The sequence below is a fragment of the Ambystoma mexicanum genome, chromosome 1p (assembly GCF_040938575.1).
Source record: "Ambystoma mexicanum isolate Mex_15411 chromosome 1p, UKY_AmexF1_1, whole genome shotgun sequence".
Lineage (NCBI taxonomy): Eukaryota > Metazoa > Chordata > Amphibia > Caudata > Ambystomatidae > Ambystoma > Ambystoma mexicanum.
In genome coordinates this window covers 108523655-108544307 of record NC_090921.1, presented here as the reverse complement: position 1 = coordinate 108544307, position 20653 = coordinate 108523655, and the positions used below count along the sequence as shown (strand labels likewise).

General features: G+C 46.7%; 1 protein-coding gene across 2 annotated transcripts in view; it reads left to right on the top strand.

Moving 5' to 3' along the window:
* NLGN2 (neuroligin 2) overlaps positions 1-20653 on the top strand; it is a 602146-nt gene that overhangs the window by 517574 nt on the left and 63919 nt on the right. The window lies entirely within an intron of this gene.

The following is a 20653-nucleotide window of genomic DNA, read 5'->3' as shown; positions in this document are numbered from 1 at the left end:
ATTCAGTCAAACACACATTTTGGAATCACCTTAGAATGTCTATCTTCTTTTTTATATTTTCTGGCCGGTTTATCAATGATACCCTCCCGTTCCAATTAAATCACCAAAAAAGAGAGAGTAAAGGCAATGAGGCAAATTCAGGGAACAAGTGAAGTGTGAACACAAAGGAGACAGGCGGTGGACTGGGGTATGCAGGAGGGCAGTGACGAGAGGACAAGGTAGACAAGAGACCGTCAGGGATGGAGAGAAATGACAGACAAGCTAAAATGAGAGTGGGGAGACTTGGAACAGAGGACTGTACACCGCGTCCACATACAACAGAACACAGAAGAGTCAACCGGAGGGGGGATGCTTGAAGGTTTTCCAGGGAGCATTCATGCTTCAACAGTCACATGATGACCACTGCACGTGACATGCCTTTCAGACTGTTCCCAGGTGCAACAAATTCAGTCAATCACTTATTCTGTTTTTATTGCCACCCCAAGCGCATGGCAAAGGGCTGGCATGAGAGTGGTTGACCCATTCAGGACTAGAGATCTAGCGATGACGTGTGTTAGCTGCAGCATCGAAAGGTCACATGTGCAGAGGTGTAGACAGGGTAGGGCGTGAGCGGCAAAGCCCCACCCAAAATCTGTAAATGCCCACTCAGCAGCACCGTGTGGGCATTTACAGATGTTAACGCCGCTGTGGTGAGCTGTTTGAGGATTACAGATGTTTATGTCACTGCGGTGGGCCCAACTACCAGAGGCGTAGACATGGTAGGGCCTGAGCGGGCAAGGCTCCCTAAGCAGCACTGTGTGGGCATTTACAGATGTTAATGTCACTGCTGTGGGCCCAACTACATTCGCTTCAGGCCCCACTTGTTACACAATCCAGGCGACACCTCTGCCCATGTGGGTCTTCACAACAGGCTGGAACAGAATGATAATGTATGCACAGTCCTGCAAACCCCACAGGAAACTAAAGACAACAATCTGGGGGATCACCTCTAAGTGGGGTGCCAGGCGTGTCCTAAGGCCTGTAATTCCCCCATATCTGGTGGGATGCCAAGAGGACAAAAGAAGGCTTGATCCATTTGCCAACACTCTTAAACCTGGGCCGCAGCCTCTGAAAGCACAGAGCATCCCTCACACATCTCATCAGTGGAGCTATGTTCTAAAGAACACGCCTTGCATTTAGACGGGTTTAGGATGTGGTTGATAGACGAGCAGCAATCTTCCACCATCCACCCTTGTTGGAGTCCAAAAACAGCACGACCACAACATGTCGAAGGATATTTACTAGTTTGTTGACCAGGCAGGTTGTGGTAGGCATTGTAAAAAGGTATGCTCTGTTTTAAATGTGTTCCCATGTTTCATTTATTTCTCTTCATTGTAAGCAACATATCATCTTTGCTTAAAGCAGATATATGAAATGACATTTATAATGTGCCTATACACAAGTGTTTCAAGGCGCCACAAGGCGAGGAAGGGGAAACAATGGGAGGACAAAGACAGCAATCTTAGTAGGCCAAGTGACATTGAGATTGCGCAAGTGCAGGGCAGAGGGAAGGGGAAAAGTGCCAGGGGAAGGGGAGAAGGAGCAAGCGCAAGACATAGGGTCAAAACATCAAAAACAAGAAGTGCGGCCAGCAGGTGGCAGTGCAGGGGTTAAGTGCAGACACTTAACCCCTGAAAAGATGTAAGCCAGAAAAGAACAGATTAAAGGGAAAGCTGGGACCCGATTCATGGAAGGATGGCATGTTCAAAACCTGCTATTCACAGTGTTAGGATTCACAGATGAAAGTTGCAAAGAACACAATTGAATTGCAGTAGCCTGGGCCACATATTGCTCTGCTTGATATGTACCCAACCTTTTCCTTGCGATCCTTACCTAGTAGAGGCCGCCGATTTCTTGGGAAGACTTAAAGTTTCCAAGCATTCTCCCCTCCTGCTAATTCCCCCGCGATAGCATAGCTCTCTGCGGCCCCTATAGAGTTCTCACACCTGTCTCTCTATACTCCCTCTGGCAGACTGGGATGCATGGGAACTGCAGAGATTTCCCAGCATGAAGTTATATTAGGTGCCAGTTATGCAGGGGCATGCCACTCTGCCCATCCTACAACTGACTGCCTGAGCCAGACTAGTCTCCATTACCTGTTGTGAATTCACAGGTTTCTCCATAGGTAGTTCCCATAGGAACAATCCATGCTCCCCCTCTCATCCTCACCCCTCCTTCGCGCCAATACATAAGCATATGTATGTTAGTCAGCTATTTAACCTACAATCCATACTTTCCTCTTAGTTGTTACATTGCATTTAATTGAGAAGACAAAGGGCCTCATTACAAGTGAGGCGGAATGGGTTAACGGGACCCGCTAAAAGAGGCGGACCTGTTAAACCCGTTCCGCCTCATTACAAGCTCCCCTCGCGGGACCCGGTAAGTAACGCCTGGTCAAACCAGGCGTGCTTACCGGGTCCCGCGAGGGGAAGTGGGAGCAAACAACAGGCCGCTCATAATCGGGCCGTTGTTTGCTGCCTCCCCCATTCCCATTCAGCCCTATGGGGGCTGAAATGGGAATGGGGAAGGTCCGGCCCCGGGTTCCTGGAGGGAGGAATTACCGGGCCCTCCGAACTCGGAATGGCCTGGTAATTCCCCATTCTGGTAACCCGGACCCGATTTTGGCAGCAGCCATGCCACCAATAGCGGCATGGCTACCGCCAAAATCGTAATGAGGCCCAAAGTATTCGGCCAAAGCCGAATAGTTTTTTTTTGCCCAGACTTTGGCCATATACTTACTCAAAGCCGCAATTGGGTAAATTTAACAGAGAGACGCGCGACTGTGGCCTGGTAGCATGCAAGATCTCAAGATCTTGGCCAGGGTTGTCTCACATAGAGAAACCTGTGGATCTTTGTGGCCTGGAGTGGTTGGACTCACCAGGCACGCCGTAGAGCTACAGGGGAACCAACAAAGCACCACATGATATCGGGGAGCAGTATTAGGGTACCAGGTAAAATAAAAGTCAGGCACAGAGTGGCGCGCATAGTGGAGCATCGAGTGGCTCGGCGGGAGGAGAAAGTGTTGGCCAGGCTGAGAAGGAAAATGCGAGATAGGAAGTGAGAGACTAGAGTGAATGTTCTTGGCAGACATGCCAGGCAGGAAAGAGGAATTCCAGCTAACTGTGCCCAGAATTCCTTCATCCGAATTGTCTGATCAGCCATGAAAGTTCTGAAAAAAGTAATACACAGATTTAAGACATTACTGGAAATGGCATCCATTCAATCTTCCAAATAGCGTGCAGGCTGATGCACTCTGAAGTCACCAAAAGGGGGCTCAGTCAGCTTGTAACAAAACCTCTACACATTAAATAAGAGTGGTGTTACAGTGGCATGCTTGAACTTCTGAGTACATCTCCCGGATGCTAGTGAGATAGTGATCATTCGCGTCATGTCTTAGCATTTTTGGTTGGGGATGTGGCTGATTTCGATTGGTTGATAATCTCGATACCTTAATTCACATTACCTGGTGTGAACTCGTGAAAGGTAGGTATTTGAGTCACAACAGCATGAAAGATACTTGCTCAGAGTGAATCGTTTTTATCCTGGGAGAACCAGAATAGGTTGTTGAATAGACGTTGGGATGGAGCCGTAAGCCAAGTTGCCGGTGATGTGGTGTTCAGCTCAGAGTGTATCTTGAAATGTTCTGTCACGGATAAATTGGCCTCTGTAATGCAAGTTGGAAAGTAGGATATTTTATTTTCAAGGAGGTATGTTAATTGCATAAGTAGTGAATGTGTCACACCAACAGGTCAGAGAGACGGTTTCACTTTGTAACACCTTTCATGCTGTCATTTCCCACCTGAGCAGTGTCAACCCCACACTCACGGAAATCCCAGATACCACCATGGCCCTCTGAAAGCCTACCATCCTGCCGTAGCATGTCGCAGCACGCTTCATCACAAGACTACCGATATTTGACCACATCACTCCCACCTCAAGGAGCTGGACTGGCTACCCTTTCAAGCAAGCTGTTAGAATGGATTTCTAAACTCCAGGGGATATTTCTGGGAAGATAGCCAGAACAATTCATGGTAGCTTGGAGGGCAGTCAAGGCTAAATCTCAGGAGGAGTGAGGGTGACCAGGGGTCTCCAATGAGCACTCACAGTGAAACACCAAGAATTTCAATTAGACAGTAGTATGCAAAAATATACTCTTTATTATCGGCCCAAAAACAACACAAATGAATGAATGAATGAATACTGCAATACAATAGTAAAACACCACACAACGTAATATGGAGTCAGTGCGAGAAAGTTAGTAACTCCGCCAATACCTGCAAAGGAAAAGGGATGAATAACTTTTATAGCACCAACCGTTTTCAGAGATGGCAACCCTAACTTTATAAGCCCAGCCCCAAGATGAATGGATCCTTGTGTTCAATGATCGATGCGCGCGTTAAAGTGCCCGGTCATGTGTCAAGTTCACAAAGTACTTCTTAGGTAGCAGGAACAAGTTAGGGGAAGGGGTGAAACAGGTTCCAGGAGTCTGGAGAGGATCTGCTATAATGAACAAAGCTGTTTTAGGAAGCAAATACTACCCAAGCCAAAGGGAAGGCCAAAATTAACCTTGAGTGCGTGAACACATTTGGCTGAACAAAGGGCCACCAGTAAGTGACTTCACTACTCACCGCACTCAGCTCGGTTTTGGTCCAGTCTTGCCAGGTCTAGAGGGTGTCATTAGAGGTTCGATTTCCTGCTCTCGGTTCGGCTTCCAGATGCACAGGTGCTGCGGTTGCAGATACAGGTCTGGTTTGGGACAGGAGCTGTACCTCTTGATTTGGATGAAGAATGAAGAAAATCTGATGCAGCCGGTCTCAGGGCACAGGAAGGAACGCAGGAAAAGCACCTTCAGTGACTGTCACTGCCCACAGTGACGCAGAGGCACCCAACTCTTGTGGTATGACACAGCCCCCTATCTCACAATCCAAAGATGCTGGGATAACAAAACTCAGCAGAAGAGTGCTTTGTTAGATGAGCTGGGATTCTCCAAAGTCTTTGGTCGAAACTCAAAACAGCGACGCTCCTGCGCAGCAACTAAGGATTAAGTTGCACAGTCCACTGATGGCCCAGGGACACTTCCGAACAGGCTCACTTGCAGGGTTACCAGGAGACGTCGAGAGTGGTTGGTGTCACCACTCCAAGGGTAAAAAGTACCTTCACGGATCTTCTGAGATGAAGCGCAAAGCAGGGCTCAACCGGGACAACAGCGGGATTCGGGTGGCAGCCCTCTTCAGTATGTCTCAGGATCATCCTTTGTGTGGCTCGACTTTTCAGGATACTTGGTTCCATCTGCAGGTTGGTTCTGACCTGTTGCTGAACTTCTGGAATGAATGCTGGACCCCTCCTCATATCCACAGTCAGGCGAGTGCTCATACCCACATCACAATGTCAAGATCTGCTCCACGCATGTAAACCAGCAGTGGTCCAATATTACAACAAGGACTCCCAGACAGTAAAATGCCATGACAAAGAAAGTATATCCAGAGAGGCTATACCAACATAGGCCAGTGTACCACATAATCACAATAATGTTTGTTTTTACCCTATATGTCCAGTACAAAAATACCATGACACAATAAGAATATATGGCCAGAATGGAGTCACCTATGTAAGCAAGCCTGGCCGCATAATAACACTTATCACATTTGCTTGGCCTTTGATACCAAGTAACAAATGCCATGGTATAATAAGAAAATATATGGAGACTGGCACCACCGAAATAGGCCAGTCTAGCCATGTAATAACACTTATCACAATTGCTTTGCCTTTGATACCAAGTAACAAATGCCATGGTATAATAAGAAAATATATGGAGACTGGCACCACCGAAATAGGCCAGTCTAGCCATGTAATAACACTTATGTTTGCTTTACCCTTGATGCCAATTAAAAAATGCCATGCCACATTAAGAAAGTATTAATTTAAATTTACTGCAAACACCTTTTGTTTCACTGTGCATGGCTGGCCTTTGGGGGGCAGCATTGCACCAAAAATGAAGTGTACTTATGGAGACCTGCACCATTTCACAGATAGCATGTATCAATATTTTGTCATCTGACACCATGGGGCGAGTGTATTTCTCTTTGGTCGAGAATGTAAGCTAAGGAACTCGCCCTGCAGGTCCAGTGGAATTCTTGTGAATTTGTGAGTCTTGGTAAAGCAAACATGAAAAGTGTTATCATATGGCTGCAGTGGCCTACATGGCACATATCATGTTTGCTTTGACTGTGCATCAAGTGAAACACAAACATGATAAGTATTATACAAGATTAGACTGGCCTACATTAGATATAGGGCAGTCTAATCACGTATTAACTCTTATGTTTGGGTTTCCCTTGATGCACAGTAACATGCACTGTGCCATCAAGTGTAAAGCAAACATGGCAAGTGTAGGTCAGACTATCTACATAATAACACTTGCCATGTTTGCCTTACACTTGATGCATAGTAATTTACTGTACAACAGGGCTCACATAAAAATGATAAGTGTTATTATGTAGCTAGGCTGGCCCACATTGAATGCAACCCTAAGCAGATAATAATACTCATCATGTTTGCTTTACTCTTGAGTACTGTGCATTATTTTATGTTATGTTATGTTACTTTGCATTTATATAGCGCCTTATGTACCATTGGTATAGTCTCAAGGCACTGGTAGGTTGAACGCCCTTGGGAACTGAGGTTCAGGTCAGCAGAGAGAGTAGAAAGAGACAAAAAGGTGCATGTGTGCACCGGATATGTGTGCAGCTGGTGTGGCATTCATGTGATAGCTGCTTCTTAGCGGTAGGTGTGGTGGTTGGGAGATAACGGAGTATGTGTTCGTTCTGGCAGGTTTTATCCAGACTGATTCTGGCTGTGTTAGGCCTGAGGAGAACACCTAAGCTGGAGGGTGAGTAACCAGCTGTGTTTAGTTAGAGTGATGGGCAGTATGGGGCAGATGATGGTATGAGAACAGCTATACTGAATGGTGTCATAGTATCGCTGTGTTCTAGTTGAGTGGTGGTGTAAGGAAGAGAGTAAGCGTGGAAATGTGGTATGGTCGTTTACCTTAGGTGTTTGAGATCGTGCCCACACCAATAGTTCCTTGAACTCCATTCGATCCATGTACTCCGACTGTTCTAAGCGTTACGACCATTTCAAGCACTCAAAACTGTTCTTTTCCATGTTCTTTCAGAATGTTCTATGCACCCCCAATCATTCCAGTAAGTGCAATTCTATGCACTCCAATCTGTTCCATGCACACCAATGCGTTCACGCACTCGAAACCGTTCCATGCACTCCAATCTATTCTATGTACTCTAAGCTATTTTATGCGCTCCAACCTTTTATGCACTTGAGCCGTTTATGCAATGCAATGCATCTTTCATTCGTTCTTCAACACGTTTCACCCAGTTCCTCCGTTACACCTGGTTCATCCGTTTCACCCAGTCCATCCGTTCCCCCCAGTTCATCCATTCCACTCACATACTTCACTTGTTCCATCCCCATACTTTGATACTTCCTCCGTTCCAGCTACATTTTTCATTTGATCACTCCACTTCATCCGTTCTCTCCACTTACTTCAATCATTTTATCCAATATATTTGACCCATTTTGTCCACACACTTCAACAGTTCCTTCCTCATACTATACCAGTCTCATCCATATACATCACCCTTTCTTCGATATCTGCCACCCACTACACCTGTTTCTTCCCATTTACTACATCCATTCCTTCTAACCACTTCACGCGTTTATCTACATACATCACCCGTTTGTTCCACGCTCAACACTTGTTCTGCATTCTACATCCGTTCTGCGCTCAACATCCGCTCTGCGCTCAACACCCGCTTTGCGCTCAACACCCGCTCCGCCTTCAAGACCCGCGCCACCCTCATCACCCGCTCCACACCCACACCATACTCTATATCTGCTCAGCACTCTTTATTGGCTGAGCACACCTACATTCGCTCCACTCTATTAACCACTCACACAAACTACCTTCGCACCAGAGCCTACATCTGCACCACACACTTTATCTGTTCCATGCTCTCATCCGCTCCAAGCACTCATTCATTTTTGCGCACTCGTCCGCTCCAGGCACTCGTCCGCTCCAGGCACTCGTCCACTTCAGGCACTCGTACGCTTCAGGCACTCGTCCGCACTACACATTTGTCCGTTCTACGCTCTCATCCGCTCTACCTTTTTATCGGCTGTACATACACATCCGCTCTACGTATCCATCCGCTCTACGCAACCATCCACCCTACGCACCCATCCGCTCTACGCATCCATCCGATCTTATTCTCATGCGCTCCACGCACTCATCTGTTCTGCGCACCCATCCGCTCTGCGCACCATCCGCTCTTACAAACTCATCCGCTCTATACATTTGTCTGCTCTACACACTCTTCCTTTCTACACACTCTTCCTTTCTAAGCACTCATCCGCTCTATGCACCTTTCCGCACTACGAACTCATCCGCTCTACGCAATCATACGCTCTACCCACTCATAAACTCTATGCACTCATACGCTCTATGTACTCATCCGCTATATGCACTCATCCGCTCTACGCACTCATCCACTCCATGCTCTGCACACTCGTATGCTCTATCCACTCATCCACTCTACGCACTCCTCCACTCTACGCCCTCATCTGCTATAGGCACACATACGTTCTACGGACCTTTCCGTTCTGCACAGTCGTCCGTTCTACACAATCATCCGCTCTACTTACTCATCCGCTCTACACACTCATCCGTTCTACACACTCATCCGCTCTACTTACTCATCTGCTCTACACACTCATCCACTCAATACATTAATTCGTTCTGCACGCTCATCCGCTCTACACACTCATCTGTTCAACGCTTTCATCCGCTCAATGCTCTCATCTGTTCTATGCGCTTTATCCATTCTACCGATTTCATCCGCTCCCCTCACTTTGTTCATTCATCCTGCAATTTCGGTTCAGCAAAAGTCACTTGTCATACGCACTCGCTCCGTTCCATGCTCTCCATCTGTCCCATATGCTACACCCGTCTCACGTACTTGAATCGTCTGTTCTGTAATTTCCGTTTATGCCATGCACTCAATACATTCCATGCCATCTGTCTGTGTACTCATCAGTCTTTTGTATTAATCTTTCCATCCTCCTCTCTTTGTTCATTTCGTCCATTTTGTTCCTTTCGTCCATTGCAATCATAACATCCATTTTATTGACTTCATTTATATTACTGTTTTCGTACGATTTATTCTTTTTATCCACTTCACTGCTTTGCTCTACTTTACTCATTCTATTCTGTTTGACCTTTTAGTTTACATAAGCGGTTATTAGTTGTAGATTTCTTGTTTGGATCATGATGTTGTATTGTTATTTGTCTTATTGTTATTTAAGCTCTAGTAGATTGGGTTAGTTGAATTGTCGTTATCCGCTTTATTCTCACGTCCAACATTGGTCCTCTTGTCTATTGCATTTATTTTGTCCATTTTGTTGATTTCAGTCACTTTACTGCTCTCATACAACGTATTCTTTTGTACTTCGCAGGTTTGATCCTTTTTTCTCATTCTCTTTTGTTTGTCCTTTTTAGCTAACCAATAGAGGATAATTCGTTTTCTATTTGTCGTTTGGATCATGCTGCTGGGTTGCTATTTATGAACTAGTTTTTGTAAAGTCATTGAGATGCGGTTATTCAATTTGAGTTAGTTTGACTACGGGGATGGTTTTTAGGGGAAGAGCCAAGCTTTCAGCAATTTGTGGAAGGACATGAGGTCTTCCGTGAGGCGGATGTGGGGTGGGAGTGCGTTCCAAAGTGTGGCGGCCAAGGCTGAGAATGATGATCCTCCTAACCTCACTGAGTTTGTTTTAGGTATGACTAGGAGGCCGGCACAGCTTGATCTTAGAGTACATGAAGGGTGATAGGGTTTTAGTTTGTCTTGAAGGCATTGAGGTCCAGTTTTATGGCGTGCTCGGTGAGAAATGCATAAGGTTTTGAAGGTTACCCTTCGGGCAACCGGAGGCCAGTGCAGTGTTTTGAGGGCTGGGGAGATGTGGTCTCTCGGGCCGAGCGCTAGTAGCAGTTTGGCTGCAGCGTTTTGTGCTCTTTGTAGTTTGTTCAGTTGGTATGCCTGGACTCCGAGGTAGAGGGGGTTAGCGTAGTCCATTCTTGATATAACTATTGATTGGACCGCAGAGAGTCTGTTGGGAAAGGAGAGGTATGGAAAGATGCGCCTAAGAGTTTTCAGGTTGTAGTGGCAGAACTTTGAGACATTGATGACTTGGCGTCAGAGTTTTAGGTCAGAGTGTAGGGTACATCCAAGGTTTTTTACTGAATTTGAGGGGGTCGGTGAGTTGTCCATGGCAGATGGCCAGGGTAGTGGGTGTGGAAGAAGTTCAGAGTTGCCACATACCATGATTTTGGTTTTGGAGGGGTTTAGCAAGAGGTGGTTTGTGGTCATCCAGAGCTCTATGTCGAGGAGGCAGGAGGCGAGGTCAGGTCGACAGTTGGGTTTTGAGTTCAAGAGTTTTAGAATTAGTTGAGTGTCATCAGCGTAGTTGTAACACAGGATGTTGTGTGAACGAATTATTCGTGGGAGGGTGGCCATGTAGAGGTGAAACAGGAGGGCTGATAGGCATGCTCCTTGTGGAACTCCCGTGTCGACTGGTCGGGCTTGGGAGGAGTAGGTGGACAGTAGCATTATTTGGTGCCTACCTTTGGGGAACGAAGCTATCCATTTGAGAGCGGTTCCACAAATTCCTTGGGAGCGGAGGCGGTCAAGGCGGATTGAGTGATTGATTGTGTCGAAGGCGGCAGATAGGTCAAGAAGGATTAACGCGGTGCATCCCGCGGAGTCTGCTGTGTTTTTAAGGTCATCCCAGATTGAGGTTAGGGTGGTTTCGGTTCCGTGTTGGGATTTGAAACCTGATTGTGTGGGGTCCAGGAGATTGTTGGCTTCGACAAAGGCATTTAGTTGGGAGTAGGCAGTTCGGTCAATGAGTTTGGCAAGGAACCTGGGGTTTGAGATGGGGCGGGAGTTTTTGGGCTCGAGAGGGTCGAGGGAAGGTTTTTTTATTAGAGGTTTGACATGAACAGTTTTGAAAGCGTCGGGAAGAATTCCCGAGGAGTGGGAGTCATTTATGATGGATCTTGCGTGTTCTCCTGCCCAGGGTAAGGGTAAAGCAAACATGATAAGTGTTATTACATTCCTAGACTAGTCTACATTGAATGTGCATAAAGTGCACTCTCCACGTTCTGATTGTTCTCTCTCTCACTATCTTTCTGTTGTTTGCTCTCACGTGCTTAATCCCTCCATCTTATTACCTCTCTCTATTTCTCTCTCTCTCTCTTGCTCTGTCTTATTGTCTCTTGTCTTCTCTTCTTCTATTGTCTTTCTCTCCCACTCTGGTTTTCTTTCTCAGCCTTCTCTCGATCACCCTTGATTACGCCTTTCTTTCTCTCTCTTATTACACTTCATGTCTCTCCTTTCTCCTTCTCTGTCATTTGACTGGTGTCTGTTTGCTTAGCTCTCTTCCCATGTTCCCTTCCTGCTCTCTCCCCCCCTCCATTACTCCATCACCACTTTCCACTTGGCCTCAGATCTGCTCTCGATCCTCTGTGCAGCCCTGCTTCCCTTTCCTTTGTTTCTCTACGCCTGGTTCTCACATCAAGGGTCTCAATCGGGGGTCGACCGTTGGCTTATAGGCAAGAGACGCAAACCTTTATCCCAGACCCATTCTGCAGGCTAAGCTCAGAGAAACTTCCAGATAGTGCATCGCTCTGTGCAGTGGCTATATCAGGCGTTCAACAGCTCCAACTTTAATTAAAATGTGTGAAAAATGAATGTGGAGCTACCAGACAGCCTCGTGAAGCCGGATCTCGTGCTTTCCGCGGGGGTGGGTGTGGGCCAGGGTGGGATGGCTGTGAGAGAGAAGGTGTATAGTGCACAGGACTGATGACGGAGTTGGAATACGTCAATTGTGGGGGCAGAAAGGAGGGGACCTGTAACACATCGCCCGATATATATATAGTCACTGAAAAAATATTAGATAAATTGTAGTTAAGTTGAGCAGGTGTAACAACACAACGAAACCCTTGAAATTCAGTGGATGGGGGAAGTCATGACCAGCTTAACTCGGCGCATTACTGTTGAAAAGCCCATGAGCACATACATATTATAAGAGAAGGGAGTCACAATGACATGCAAATGACCTTATGGGGGATATAGCATTAAGGGGTACATCAATGGGAAGGCACTGTGTTAAGCTGTTCATGACTGCTCACATCCACTGAATTTCTAGGGTTTTGTTATATAATCGTTTCTACAGCCCACTAGCCATGGCCTGTGCCATGGCCTGGGCCACAGCCCTTGGCCATTTCCACTGTACATGTTCCCCCACTCTTTGGTTTGGGACCCACTAGGTGGCCACAGGATTTCGCTGTGGCCACTATACATGTCTTTCAGGCCCACTAGCCAGGGCCGTCTGCCCCTTGTCATGTTGCCCACTCGGTTTCATTGGGGCCCACTAGCCTTGGCCTTTGGCTGTGTCCACTTTCCATATAGGAGGCAGTGCAGGTAGGTGGTAGGGTGGGCAGGTACCTGGGCCCAAAGGTCAGAGGGTGGCCAGGTGCACGGTGCCGAGACAGAGCAGATCAGCAGGGCAGAGGAGGAACGAAGGCAGAAGCAAAGAGGAAGGTCTTGAGGTGCTTCCGGAACCGGAGATGGTTCCAGAGTGCCAGGGAGGCTGTTTCAGAGGGAGGCCCTAGCCGAAGACAGAGATCTACCCCCAGCTTGTTTCTTTGATAAATGACTGACCCTTACGGAGTTAGAGGAAGAGGAGTGAAGAGCTCGGGCGAGAAGAAAGCAAATTCCTACAAATCCTGGCTTTTAATTCGTGCCATTTTGAAGTCCTGTACTGGCAGTATAATGTTTCTTTTCCTATATAATTATAGGGCTACAAATAAAAAAAAGCACAGTAATGTGATTTTTATAGCCAGGACCAGCTCAACATTTTACGCCAGACACGGTGCAACTTGAGATCTCCATAAACTTCAATATATTACTTGAAGGAGTTGAAGCAGTGCTTAATCTCTAAGAAAATAAGTGCTAGGGCCCATATATTTTCTTGCATGGAGGAGGGGTATCGCCCTGTCTAATGTTGACACTACCCACTGTTGCTCCATACAGTGTGAACCGATAAAGCTCCAATTTCCACTGGTTGATTGAGGGTGAAATCAACATAACATGTTAGTCATGTCTTCAAATAAAATAAAGGTTTAAGTTTTTCTTTAAAACACATCATCGTTAACACTTAGCTGTAATACCATTGGTGTCAGGTGGAGCATGTTAACCATCTAACCACAGGGAAAAAAGAGCATGAGTGCTTTCCTCCCATGGTAAACTGATGGACGGATGCAGGCAAAATCGCTGCTGAACTGATGAGTTGCCCGTCAACCACTGCAGCAAGATCGTCTTGCATAGGCTGGCACTCATGACTGGCTCTCCTCTTCCATATGGGTCTTTCCACTGACCTTGCCCCGGTGTTGGAGCTGTTGGCTGGACACTGTCCTGTTGTTGTCAACCCACTCTGTTGGTTATTAGACTAGAGAATGTGCAGCAATGCCATGCAGGCTGAGTGGAGCAGTGTGTGGGCATGGCTGGCATCAGTGCCCAGGATTCTCACCTTGCATCTCATTGTTTTTCATGAATATGGATAAATAGTCCTGCCCCGGCCACCAGGGTCATCAAGTTTGTGTATAACAATGAGCCAGCCCATGCACAAACATGGGCCCGCGCACACGGTTGTTGATTGATTGTCATGTTACTATGACTGGCTCTGAGTTAAAATAATAAAGTTGCCAGAAGACCACAACATAATCAAGCTGGGCTTAGAAATAAGTGCCGGGGCTGAGCCCTGGCAAGCCCTTTGCCCCGCCCCACAAGAAATGAGTGGATGTCACACTCCAAAACAAGCAATCATAATGGGCAGTGCCGCCCCCAGGGTCTTCCATCGCCCTGTGCATGATGCAGCCCCCCACACCCCCACGCTGGGATGATGACGCGGAACAATTAAAGGCGCCGCCAGCTCAGGCAATGTAAAGTGTCATCAAGGACTTTCATTTAATGAGTGACAGAGGCGCGCCGGGCGCGGCCCTAAACTCGCTGTCACGCACTAATAGAAAGTCATTCACTTTTATTTGCCGCGCCCCTGTGTGACTGCACCACTTGACCCCCCCCCCCTCTGATACTGGGGGCAGAATTGACAGATGTCATGCGCCTACATTTAATATCGTTATTTTTTTGTTTTTTAATGGATGAGTCAAAGCTTAGTGGGCAATGTGGAGTTTTGCTCTTGAGAAGTAGTTGTACAGATAAATGGTAGCCAGTGATTCCATCCCACCATCCAGCACTTTCCCCACGTATTCTAGCCCTGGCATTTGTTCATATGTTTATGCTGGCCCTAGATTCTGTTGGAATGGGTGATTAGTTGGAGGAAAAAAAAACAAGCAGAGACAGAACGATTAATAAGTAATTGCATCCCAGCATGAGAGGCTTCTGGGGGTTGTTCTGCTCCACAGGCTCACACTTAAATAAGACACCGTCCTCTCCTCCCTCGCCAAACAGGGCACAGAGACATCCTCTCGGGAGGATAGCCCAGGGGCAACGTGCTCGCCTTGGAAGCAAGACGACATGGAGCAACACAGGTTCGTTCCCTGGGTCCGCGCTCAGAAACCTCTGGGTATTAAGCACGTTATAAATAACCTATCATATCAGATCACCCAAACTGTAGAAACAGTGGCGGGACTCTACCCATATGTCGATGTATACCCTGAATCTGGGCTCGGGTAAGTGGGGGATGATCCAGCCACTGTATCTTGAGAAGGTTATAGCTCCCACCTTGGAAAAGTGGAAGTTTGAGGCCCATGGTGAGTGGTCCTTCCAGCGCTCCATCCATCAGGGGCGTATAATGAACTCAGGGTGGATGGATCGGAGTAGATCACTTCTGGAATCCATGAAACATCTTGGAGAGCGAGTCAACATGGGGTTGGTACACTTCAGGCGGTCAGTCGCTCTCCAGTGTCCTGTGCTGCAAACCATCAGAAGGTTTGAGTCTAAGCTAGCCGCGAAGCGAAGAATCGCAAGCAATCCTTCTCCTGCACTGCCCCGGCCATCCGGAACTCAACCCGGGTAGACGCTCGAAATGCCCCCACCATCCTCCAGTTCCGCAAACACTAAAAACCAATGCCTGCCAGATTAAAAAGAAATCCCAGCCTCTCTCCATTGCACTACTGTATTAAATGGCACGATCAATGCTGGCAGTTTTTCTGAATCGTTTGAATTTACACAGTATCAACATAAATTGTGTATTCATTCTGAAAGAATTGCATGTGCTTATTTATCTGTGCATCCTACGCAAAATCTACCATCAATTTTGTATTTCTTTTTCGGCATAGCGTTTATTTTTCTAAATAAATATTTACTTTTCTTTTTTGCAACTCACTAGCAGGGTTCTGCAACCTTTGCTTCATCAGAATTTTTGAACTACCACTCCCATGATCCCTCATCATTGACTATGCTGGTTAGGACTTATGGGGGTTGTAGTCCAAAACATCTGGAGAGACTAGGGTGTGGTAGCTTTGACATTGAAGAGGTGGCGCTGCAACTACAGGTCATATCAAAATGCCTGGTGGCTGCAAACGCAACAAACTGTTTTGTCCTACAGGGAGCCGGAGTAGCGAAAGAGCTGAACGGGTTAGGTTGAGGCACAGGGCTCATGAATGGCCAAAGAGATAAAAATAGATGAGTTGAGGTGGTCCATACAGAAGAAGCTGGACTAGCCGAAGGGATGGAAGAGTGTAGTCCAGTGGCCGTTCATACACAGGACGCAGTAATGGCCATAGAGCTGAAAGCGCAAGGTCGAGAGGTGATCCACACTAATGCCTGGATTTCTCTGCAAATAGCATTCCACTGTGTTGAAGTGATTGAGCGGGAAGCAGGCATTTTGAGTGACTGACACACTTTCCCATTGGTTCCTAAGAAGATTCTGTGAGAGGCCGACATTTTGAGTGACTGCCATACTTCCCTGATTGGTTCGTAAGAAGATTACGTGAGAGGCAGACATTTTCAGTGAACGTCCTACTTCCCTGATTGGTTCCTAAGAAGATTCCGGGAGAGACAGACATTTTGAGTGACTGCCACACTTTTCCTAATTGGTTGCCCAGAAGATTCCGTGAGAGGCAGACATTTTGAGTGACTGCCACACTTTTCATGATTGGTTGCCCAGAAGATTCCGTGAGAGGCAGACATTTTGGATGAATGCCATACTTCCCTGATTGGTTCCCCAGAAGATACCGTAAGAGGCAGACATTTTAAGTGACTGCCACACTTTTCCTGATTGGTTCCTAAGAAGTTTCCGTGAGAGGCAGATATTTTGATGACTGCCACACTTTTCCTGATTGTTTGCCCAGAAGATTACATAAGAGGCAGACATTTTGAGTGACTGCCACACTTTTCCTAATTGGTTGCCCAGAAGATTCCGTGAGAGGCAGACTTTTTGAGTGACTGCCACACTTTTCCTAATTGGTTGCCCAGAAGATTCCGTGAGAGGCAGACATTTGAGTGACTGCCACACTTTTCCTGATTGTTTGCCCAGAAGATTCCGTGAGAGGCAGACATTTTGAGTGACTGCCACACTTTTCCTGATTGGTTCCTAAGAAGATTCCGTGAGAGGCAGATATTTTGATGACTGCCACACTTTTCCTGATTGGTTCCTAAAAAGATTCCGTAAGAGGCAAACATTTTAAGTGACTGCCACACTTTTCCTGATTGGTTCCTAAGAAGATTCCGTGAGAGGCAGATATTTTGATGACTGCCACACTTTTCCTGATTGGTTGCCCAGAAGATAACATAAGAGGCAGACATTGTGAGTGACTGCCACACTTTTCCTGATTGTTTGCCCAGAAGATACTGTAAGAGGCAGACATTTTGAGTGACTGCCATACTTCCATGATTGCATCCACCGTGAGAATAGGAGCAGTAGGCGCATGCCTAAGGCTTGCAAGAGCAAATGTGTACAGGTTATTCTGGCTCATGTGAAATCCTGGCTCAATTCTCTAGCAGTGATTTCAGCACCTTCCGCCCGGAAGCATCGGCACTGTGCCAGTAACCGAAGTGGAATCAAAAAAGTGGGTAGGATCCCCAAAGCGTGATTAAGGGGCATGACCAGCCTTGTAGATTACCAACATGCCAGCCACTTTCACTTCTTAAAGTATTGCAAACACAACACATGAAAAATAATAGGGAGTAAATATACTTCCAACAAAAAATAATGGGAGTAAAAATACGCCCAACAATAACTAGGAAATAAACAGACACATGGGGGCCTTCCCCCTGCTTCCACCACACACCTCAACACGTGTTTGGATCAGTGGCCCCTGCGTAGGAATGCTACAGCAAGGAACTCTAACATTACTGGCTGCGCCGAAGGAAAACTTTAAGGTAAAAATGCATCTTTTCGTTAACACTATTTACTCACTGCATATAAGTATAGATCATGTAAATGTATCTGTTTTGGAGTTACAATCAAGTTTTTACTTGCTTAAAAATACACACTAGATAGAAATGGGAATGGCCCTTTTACTTTCCTAAAAGTCATTTTACTCCAAACTTCAAAAAACAGGGAGCAACATACTCCCACTTAGAAATCTTACCTGGAGCTCTGAGCATGAGTTAAGACACATAGAATGTGGTCGCATCACAATGATTTGGAATGTTTCTATGCTTTAATATATCAACAGCGCCAACCTTGCAGACTGCTCAGGTCACCGGTTCCCTTGCCTGTGGGTCAGGTTTGGAGCTCATTCATTTCTGTTCCGTGCCCATTATTACCACTTAGGGTGACTGAGGCGCCACTCTGTGTTGATAGGTGAGTCCACTAGTGTTCAGGTTTGTTGGCTTCCCTCGCTTCTCTTCAGCCCTGTGAGGGGGGGCTTACTGTGGCATAAAGCACTGTACAGTATCATAGCCTAATAGTAACCGTCCAACCAAACTAACATTTCATGACCAAAGGTTGCCAGTCTGTCACTGAATACAGAAGGACAGACTTCTGGTCCTGCCATTGCCACCTATCCTATGGGGCTGCACGTCCACCTCCCGCTTTCACATAGTTTAATGAAAACATCCTGCATCGGGAACTCGGGCTTGGTTTTCTCACTGTAGAAGGCTGGGCCTCATTACGAGGTGGGAGGTAAGGGATTACCGGCACGGTAAGGGCACCGGTGCCGGTAATCCCTTACCTCCCTACTATGAGTTCCCTTTGTGGGTCCTTCCTTAACGCCTGGTTTTTGCAGGTGTTAAGGACGGGACCCGGAAAGGGACTCTAGAGCTAATAATGGTACCGCAATTTGCGGTACCGTTATTAGCACCTTCCCCATTCCCATTGAGCCCCGCGGCGGCTCAAATGGGAATGGGGATGGCCCTGGTGAATGGGGAATTACCGGTCCCTCCGACCTCGGAATGGACTGGTAATTGCTACATTCACCAGGCTTTTGGAGGCAGCCATGGAGCTAAAAGCTCCATGGCTGCCTCCAACCTCGTAATGATGTGTTACTATACTATAGTCCTACTTCCGAGCAACAACACTGTCTCACCGTGAACTGAGATAAAGTCTAGCATGACATGGCATGGAACAAGCTCTTAATAATAAACTTATTCTCTATCACAGTGTCAGGCCTTTTTTATTTTACTGTACCAGTTTGACCACTCCATTCCTTTCCCTTCCTTTACCAACAAAATCAACCTTTATGCACAGGCTGTGCTTGATTATCCAAACAGAACATAACACTCTGTATCAGCATGGAAACAACTAGTGTATTGATTGGTTACATGTCTTTATATCGACATAATATATAACGAATGCCCATATATCAAATCTTTTATCTTGAAACCCTTTATAATGAATGCATTTCTTATGGGGGTGGGGTGGGGAGTTCCTCACTCAGCACAACACTCTAGGGCCTACCTACCTCCAGAACCATGGTCCACCGAACAGGTCTGAAATGCACTCACGCTTTCACTGAGTTTGTAGCACCCATTGCCCTGTTGCCCATCTTTTTAGCTTCCCCCCTAACTCATTTTATTTCTTCCAGCAGAATAACATCTGGATACACTTGGCGGCGGCCAGTGCGCCACTCTACCGATATGCCTGTAATCCCTGATACTACCACAGGCATGATGTAGCGCACTATAAAAGCATATTAACATCACTTGTCCATGCACATTCATTATTCCCAGGTAACGGGGTCCAATTTCGAATGTCTCTCTATAGACCTGAGCCTACAAGTAAGTGAGAGGGATTGCCACCATCTGAATTGTCAGACACTTCCAGGCAGGATAGAACAACCACGTTTGTATACAGCACCTGGTTCTTACAGGTTCTTACAGGTTCCATGTGTTAATATTATGCAAACATTTCACCATACTAAGAATGGCAACGTTTTTTACCCGATGAATCCTGCGAGGGACCCCCCGCTTTCCCCATATTTTTTTAAGGTAGCGGGGGACACCCCGACACTCCCGCAATCCCTGCTCCCATTTAAACCTAATATTAACCCCAGCAATAATATCGCCTATGCCGTTTTCCGACGACTATATAAATACCGATATTGTTGGTGGGGATATTATTTAAGCAATATGCCCCAAGCCGGGGGGTCATTAGCGAGTCAAGTGTACCCAGTGCGTTCACTCCCGAAAAAGGAGAGATAAGCAGGTAAGTGGGGTTGGGGGGACTTGGGGAGTTGAGGGGGATTGTGGGAGGAAATAAAACGAAAATACGTACCTGAATCCCCAACCGGGGAGAATGGCAGCCTCCAGCCGTGTGGAGGCTTGGAGCTGGGATGGCCCCGTTTCGAGCATCCTGATTGGCTGAGGGGCTGCCACGCCCCACGCCGGGAACAGAGGAATGGAATCCTGGCCGAGGGATTCCCGGACGGGTAAAGCCTTGGTGAGGGCCAATCAGAATGGTTTTTACATTCTGGTTGACCCTCGCCGGTTACTAATATGTGATACAGTTCTTACAGTGGTCACTGATTAATGCATTGCCAGATAGGGGGCGCCAAGGTACAGGAAGTGAATTTTCATAGGAGCACACATTTTTTGTGGTCTGTTGAGTCCGGATGGTGACCAAGGTTACCTGGTTCCATTGTCCACATCTCATACAACAGTTTCAAACAACAAAAAAAACATGTGCAGGGCAAGTAAAGTCAACAGCAACCCTCTCACTCAAATGGTGTGTAGCTGCGATTTGAGCTCTTTCCTCATATAACCCCAGGACAGGGTGCAATACAGCCTTCTGCTCTTTTGGCTTGCATTTGTTGGGAGTAGTTTCTGTACTTTGCGATGGATGCAAAATGTGGGTCTGAACAGTGTCCTGCTTGTTATGTCACTGGTGTTTATAAAGCACACCACTGCTACTTGCATCGCCTCTAGGCTCTCTGATGAACCGAAGAAAGCAGTGAGTGGGTTAGGATAGCCGGAAGAGAGGGGGAAGGCTAATCTACCTTTGCTGTTGTCTTGGGTCACGTGATTCGGATATTCCCAGCTATTGGCGTGGGTCTTTTTCTAGCATGGGCATAATT